This window comes from Ornithodoros turicata, chromosome 3 (genome assembly GCF_037126465.1).
Source record: "Ornithodoros turicata isolate Travis chromosome 3, ASM3712646v1, whole genome shotgun sequence".
Taxonomy (NCBI): Eukaryota; Metazoa; Arthropoda; class Arachnida; order Ixodida; family Argasidae; genus Ornithodoros; species Ornithodoros turicata.
This window is the reverse complement of record NC_088203.1, coordinates 55,341,191-55,347,078: the sequence shown is the minus strand read 5'-3', so window position 1 is coordinate 55,347,078 and position 5,888 is coordinate 55,341,191. Positions and strand designations below refer to the sequence as shown.

Genomic DNA, 5,888 nt, shown 5'->3' with positions numbered 1-5,888 from the left:
TCACAGCGAACCGACGTTCCAGCTAGAGAAGCAAGTGGTGGAAGAAACTTTACTGATGACGTTCGAGTCCTTGTTAGACGATGCAATTCCAGTCTTGACGGCTTTTTCCAGTCTGACCAGGGTTGCACGAACATCAAGCATTTCGTTGCATCCAGAGGACATTGTCAGTGTCCCAAACAGTGACTCGATTGGGTCGCTGTTGAATTTACGAGTCAGCACAAAGAGAAATCCTTCCTTTGTCAACAGACGCTGGATGCACGCCACGGTGGAATACGTAGTGAGTAAGAGCGCCTCATACGTCTCCCTTGAAAGAAATTCACGAGGGCCTTTGCAGCGTTTCCTCAGCTCTTCTATATACATCGGAAAGGAGGCTTCGAGTCACTCAAGCCTGCTATCATCAATGTCATCAAAGTGACGAACATCAGGGAACATCTGATGAATGTGTTGGGTTGTATTACTTGTGTCGTGCAGGACGAACCAGCGATAAAAGGTCTTCAATAAGGTAATGCTTGGGCCGGCAGCAGCAAAAGGGGTGTCGCAGCAGTGCCCAGCCTGGTCCTGCAGGTGTTCCAAGGCAGCGGTGACGTCTGGAGACAGCACTTGCACGGCCCTTGCAACATTCATCTTTTCTATGTTGTTGGGGAATACGTGCTTCCCACTTAGGTAGCGCACTGGCTTCATTATCATTTTCTTCTGCAGCTCGTACACCTTTTTGATGTGACAAGACGATATTTCTCCATCCGATCCAATATCATGTGCCCGGAACTGTGAGCGCATATTTTTTAAGATATGACACGGATCGAAGCTCAAGAAGAGCAGCCGATTTTTGTCGCATGGATGCTCTACTCTGTACGTACGAGCACCACTGCCGAGAAGTTTCATGGCGTTCACATTTACTTTGTGGTTGTCGGTTACCAGTCTCTGGATCTTGAAACCGCAGGACTTCACTTTCTTTATTACAAAGACTATAAGCTTGTGAAGTTGAGCACCGGTGAGTCCCTTGGTAAAGAAGTAGGAGGCTGGGATGCGAAATGACGTTGACAACCCATTCAGTACAAAACACAGGAGTGAGTTCACTAAGACCAGGCCGTTTTCCTTGTCTTCTGCGACAATACCTGCTTGGTCAACAAAGCAGTCTCGTTGTTTGTGGTACCGTAGGTTCTGTGCTATCCTCATCTTAACTGCGATCAGGGAGCACACCATTGACTGTGGTGTTGGTAAAAATGATGCCTCCATTTTCAGACGACTCTCTACCAGCTTGCTGAACTCGATTTCACCGTTTGGCATCCCAATGTAATTTGCCATGGTGTTTCGGCTGGGGAGCTTCAGCAACTGCTCACCTCGCATGTGCTCATACGCTCTGGTTGACAAGTGGCGAAGAACTACGCACCGGCGAATGATTTCCTCAGATCAAGTCGGTCTCTTCTTTCTGAAGTTTGTGATCTGGTCAAGCAGGAACAGTGCAGCAGGCTCTAAATTTTTCTGCACCTCTTGTCTTGATGTTGCTCAGGTCCTCAGAAAGTGAATCTTCCTTAAGCTTTGCAAGTTCACTCTTGTACCTGTCAACAGTCTATCCTAGTCTCGTAATCTGGCTTCTCAGGTCTCCCTCTTTTCTTTTCCACTTACACGTCTCTGCTGCAAGTAGCGTGGACGCTGAGTTCATGTCAGCTTGCACGCTTTGATCACATGTGGAAGGGGTTGTACGTTGTCGATCCTCCAAAGTCTGCAGCGTCCAAAGATCGTCCCTCGACGACACATTCACCTTGTGTAGCGGAGCATGTCAGCACTGACACGTCGGGTTGTGAAGCGTCATGACGCATTGACGAAACACCCTCGTAACAACGAAGTCGCTTCGCTATTCTAGCTGTACTCCTCTCAGGTGGTCTTTTGTGCTGCAGGTCTGCGGGGAAAATACCGACGGTACGACACCTTTCCTCAGTCGTCGCCTCTTCCTCTCCCTGAAGTCATCTTTCTTGAAATGACGACTGCATACCTTTGTGTAGCACGAGGTCGTGTTTGCTGTGCAATCGTCCCGCCGGATGGCAGAAATCCATGTTTCCCGTAGCTGGGGATCCGCAGGGATTTCACGAAAAGGGACTCCAGGAATTTTCTTTTTTTCATCGGACTTGCACAAGGGCACGCAACAATACGACATTTAGAGGACTGCACAAACGCATAAACAATGGGTACGCCAAGAGGCCTTAAGATAGTGCTTAAATTTCTTAAAACACGTTGCTCCTCATTGCAAGACAGAACAAATACATGACAGTGCTCATCATACTCAACTGCAGTTAATATTTGTATGAGAAAAATGTTATCAGAGTTAATAACATATATGCCTGCAATCTCAACGAACACGGGTAAGTCCTCCTCGGAAGGTTCTTTTGCAACAACACAGCCAACAGCAAATGCGTTATCATTACCAACTGCACTTTTCACATAGACTATAGATTCTGCGTGAATATCACGGTCATTAATGTAACTCTGAATTGCTTCTGGGGCATGTTCAAGTAGTATCTCCTTGGAACCATCAGTAGATGTGGCATTTCTGATGAAGGGATGCGATCACACATACATTTGATAAAATGCATGTCTTCTTGCTAATGAAAGGGTTACGTTCTTAAAATTTCGAGTTTTTCTAGCAACGTCTTTAAAATGCTAGTGTTTCCCTTCGAAACGTATACACCATAGAGCTAGGAGAGGACCAAACATCCTGATGAGTCGCGGTTAATGAACAATGTAATGCATTTTACAGGGGTTAGATATTTGTGGGTACCACACTGCAAATCATTGAAGAAACGAATAAATGCAACGTTCTAAGTAATTAACATGCACATGGGGGAGGTGCCTGCTCATGAGAATGTCTACAATTTCACGAAAGACTATAGACAGCTGCCATGCTTCATTGCCATGAACAGCTGCCGTGCCATACATGATTGTCTGTTTGTCGGCTGTGCATGTTTACACGCATTTAATCACCTTGATGTACATACATATATGGACCTCACTGTGATTATATGCAATATGCTGGTAATTGTGAATACACAGTTACCAGCATATTGCCACGAACCCATCAGTTTTATTCAGCGTTATACCCTTTACACCCAATCGCCATGAGGGTGTTAAAATACACCTTAAAAGGTGTGCGCCATGAACATTTTGATTTACACCCTTTAAGGTGTAAAACGATTTAGAGTGTTCCCCATTGCTGGAGGTGAAGCGGAGAATGAAGGAATGGGTCCCGTTACAATGAGGATCGAAGTCCTGTGGCGTCCAAAAAGGCGAAGAGAGCCTTGAGGATGGAGCGTTGGTGGGCTGGATGTGCCAGGGACCAAGCAATTTTGTGAGAAGGAGGGTGCGAGAGCCTAACTCATTAAGGGATCTGGAGAGGCAGGTTCGGGAAGGTTGGTAGTGTGGGCAATGGAGAAGAGTGGGCTCTAGATCTTCTACAGCACCGCAGTGCATGAGTGCAGTGGGGAGAGTAAACTTGCCCCAAGCGGTAATGCCACAGCGCTGTAAAAGCCACACCGAGGCGCACTCGATGAACGAATGCGGCATCTTGAAGAGAGGTATGTCGAGGCATGCGGAAATCGAGCGCTAGATCAACTCTGCTTAGCATGGCTGGAGGGATAATGTCAGCGGTCTATTGGCGGATAGTCAGAGGAGTCAGGAGGCAGCGAAGTACGGACCGACGATCTCCTCTCAGCAGCGCCAGGTGAAGGTGAACGCGCAGTTCACTCGACCAACTCTTTTCAAAGTGCAAACATGGAAGTGGTGGGCCCGTTCGACACGCCGTCAGCGTGCGGACACAAATATGCGCTATGCATCACAGACCTGCACACCAGGTGACCGGAGACGGTCCCACTAACATCACTAACGGCAAGAAAAACGCGCGACACCCTACTTAAGATATTTTCGCGGATTGGGTATTAACCCAATTCTCCATGGCGGAGCACCACGAAAGCAATGGGGCAATCGAACGGTGGAACCGCGTATTTCACAGAATATTGTTTCACGTAAACAACGACGACCCCAGAAATTGGGACAAGTTTGCTCCTTTTCTGCTCTGGGCGTACCGTGATATGTCCCATGATACCACGGGTGTACGGCCGTTTCGGCTGTTCTATGCGCGAAAATCGACAGGGCCGTTGGCTATCCTTGAAATACCTGGGAAGGAAAGATCAACATCCCTTGTGAACTAAGAGAGGCCCCTGCGAGGTATTTGGAGCACTTGAGGGGAAAATTCTGCGTAGCCGCAGAAACCGCAGACGTCATCGCAGGAGAGCGTCAGGCAACGTACGCGGAAAGCTACAACTGGCCGAGCAAAGCAAAAAGATGTTTAAGCCAGGGATCAGGCCAAAGATTTTGACATACGCAGGTCGGCTAAACATCGACCGAAATGCCTGGGTCCCTACTAATTCATAGAGCAACGGCGTCAGCACTTTTACAAAATGATTATGGATGAAGACGAAACGCGCACGATCCACGCAAGCGTTCGGGCGTAAGCGTGGGTGAACCCATGGATTGAGAAGTTACTCGTCAAAAAGAACTCGTTGCAAGTTAAGCTACCGCGTGCAAAATGTAACTAAGTTAATAACGAAGTTCTTCAGCATGAAATGTAACTCGCAGTTACTGAGTTACTTTAAAAAAAAGAACGAGTTACTTCCAAGTTACTCCGGACACAAAATAGCATTACGCAGGTGCAGCGCGCATGAGCGGTTGAGTTAGACCTTGAGTTGCCCGCGGAGGAGTGCAACACGCTTGGATCGTTTTCGTTTATGTGCAACAATAGACCTCTCCCTGTTTGTAAACAAATGACGTCATAGTGTTCGACAGCGCCAAAATTTGGTAGAATTGAACTACGCTCGAAGCTAGAGGTGAACAAGGTCGAGTCCGAAAGCCACGGTCTTGAGGGGGTTACGACATGGTCTCTTAAAGGGACGTGACCCTCTGTCCCACTTTTCTTTCAATTGCTTTCAATGGGAGACAGCGAACAAGTGCCGGTTCGTGGAAAATCATCTTTGAGAAATCTTTAAATACAGGAGCCGTTCCCACAGCATGGAAAGTAGCAAAAGTAATTCCTATACACAAGGCTGGTAGCAAACAACTTATGGCTAACTACAGACCTATCTCATTAACTTCAACATCGTGCAAAGCCTTCGAACATATTCTATGTAAGCACATTACTGATTATTTAGAAACACATTCAATTCTATCTTCTCGTCAGCACGGTTTTCGCAGGGGATTTTCAACCGTGACGCAACTCTTAGAATTTACTCACTTTCTTGCATATGCGATTAATGACAAAACCCAGGTTGACGCTATCTTCATTGATCTGAGTAAAGCCTTTGATAAGGTATGCCATACTAAGCTGATTCTAAAACTAAAAGCATTAATTAGGAATGATAGGATTGTGTACTGGATCGATAACTATATTTCATTGCGAACCCAGTTTGTTTCGTTTGATGGACATGATTCGACCAAATCTAGCGTCTTGTCGGGTGTCCCTAAGGGATCTGTGCTAGGGCCACTGCTCTTTCTCTTATTCATAAATGATGTTGTTAGTGAGGTCTCCTCAGAGGTAAGATTGTATTGCAGACGATTGTGTCTTGTATTCTAGAGTGAAATCAGTGGATGATCAAGTCAATCTTAACCAGTCACTTTTGATGTTTCATAACTGATTTAAAAAGTGGCAACTAGATATTAACTTTTCTAAGTGCACTGTGCTGTTTTTTACCAACAGGAAGAGCCCTCTTTCATATTCTTATGTACTTGACGGTCATGCAATACGTAAGGCTGATACGTATAAATATCTGGGTCTGCATTTTTCTTCTAACCTAAACTGGAAAACCCATGTCAAAATTGTTTCGTCAAATGCTCTGCAGAAG

At 46.1% G+C, this 5,888-nt stretch overlaps 1 pseudogene; it reads right to left on the bottom strand.

The window, feature by feature from the left end:
• Window positions 1-5,365, bottom strand: LOC135389486 (uncharacterized; annotated as a pseudogene).
• Between the last annotated feature and the right edge of the window lie 523 nt (window positions 5,366-5,888).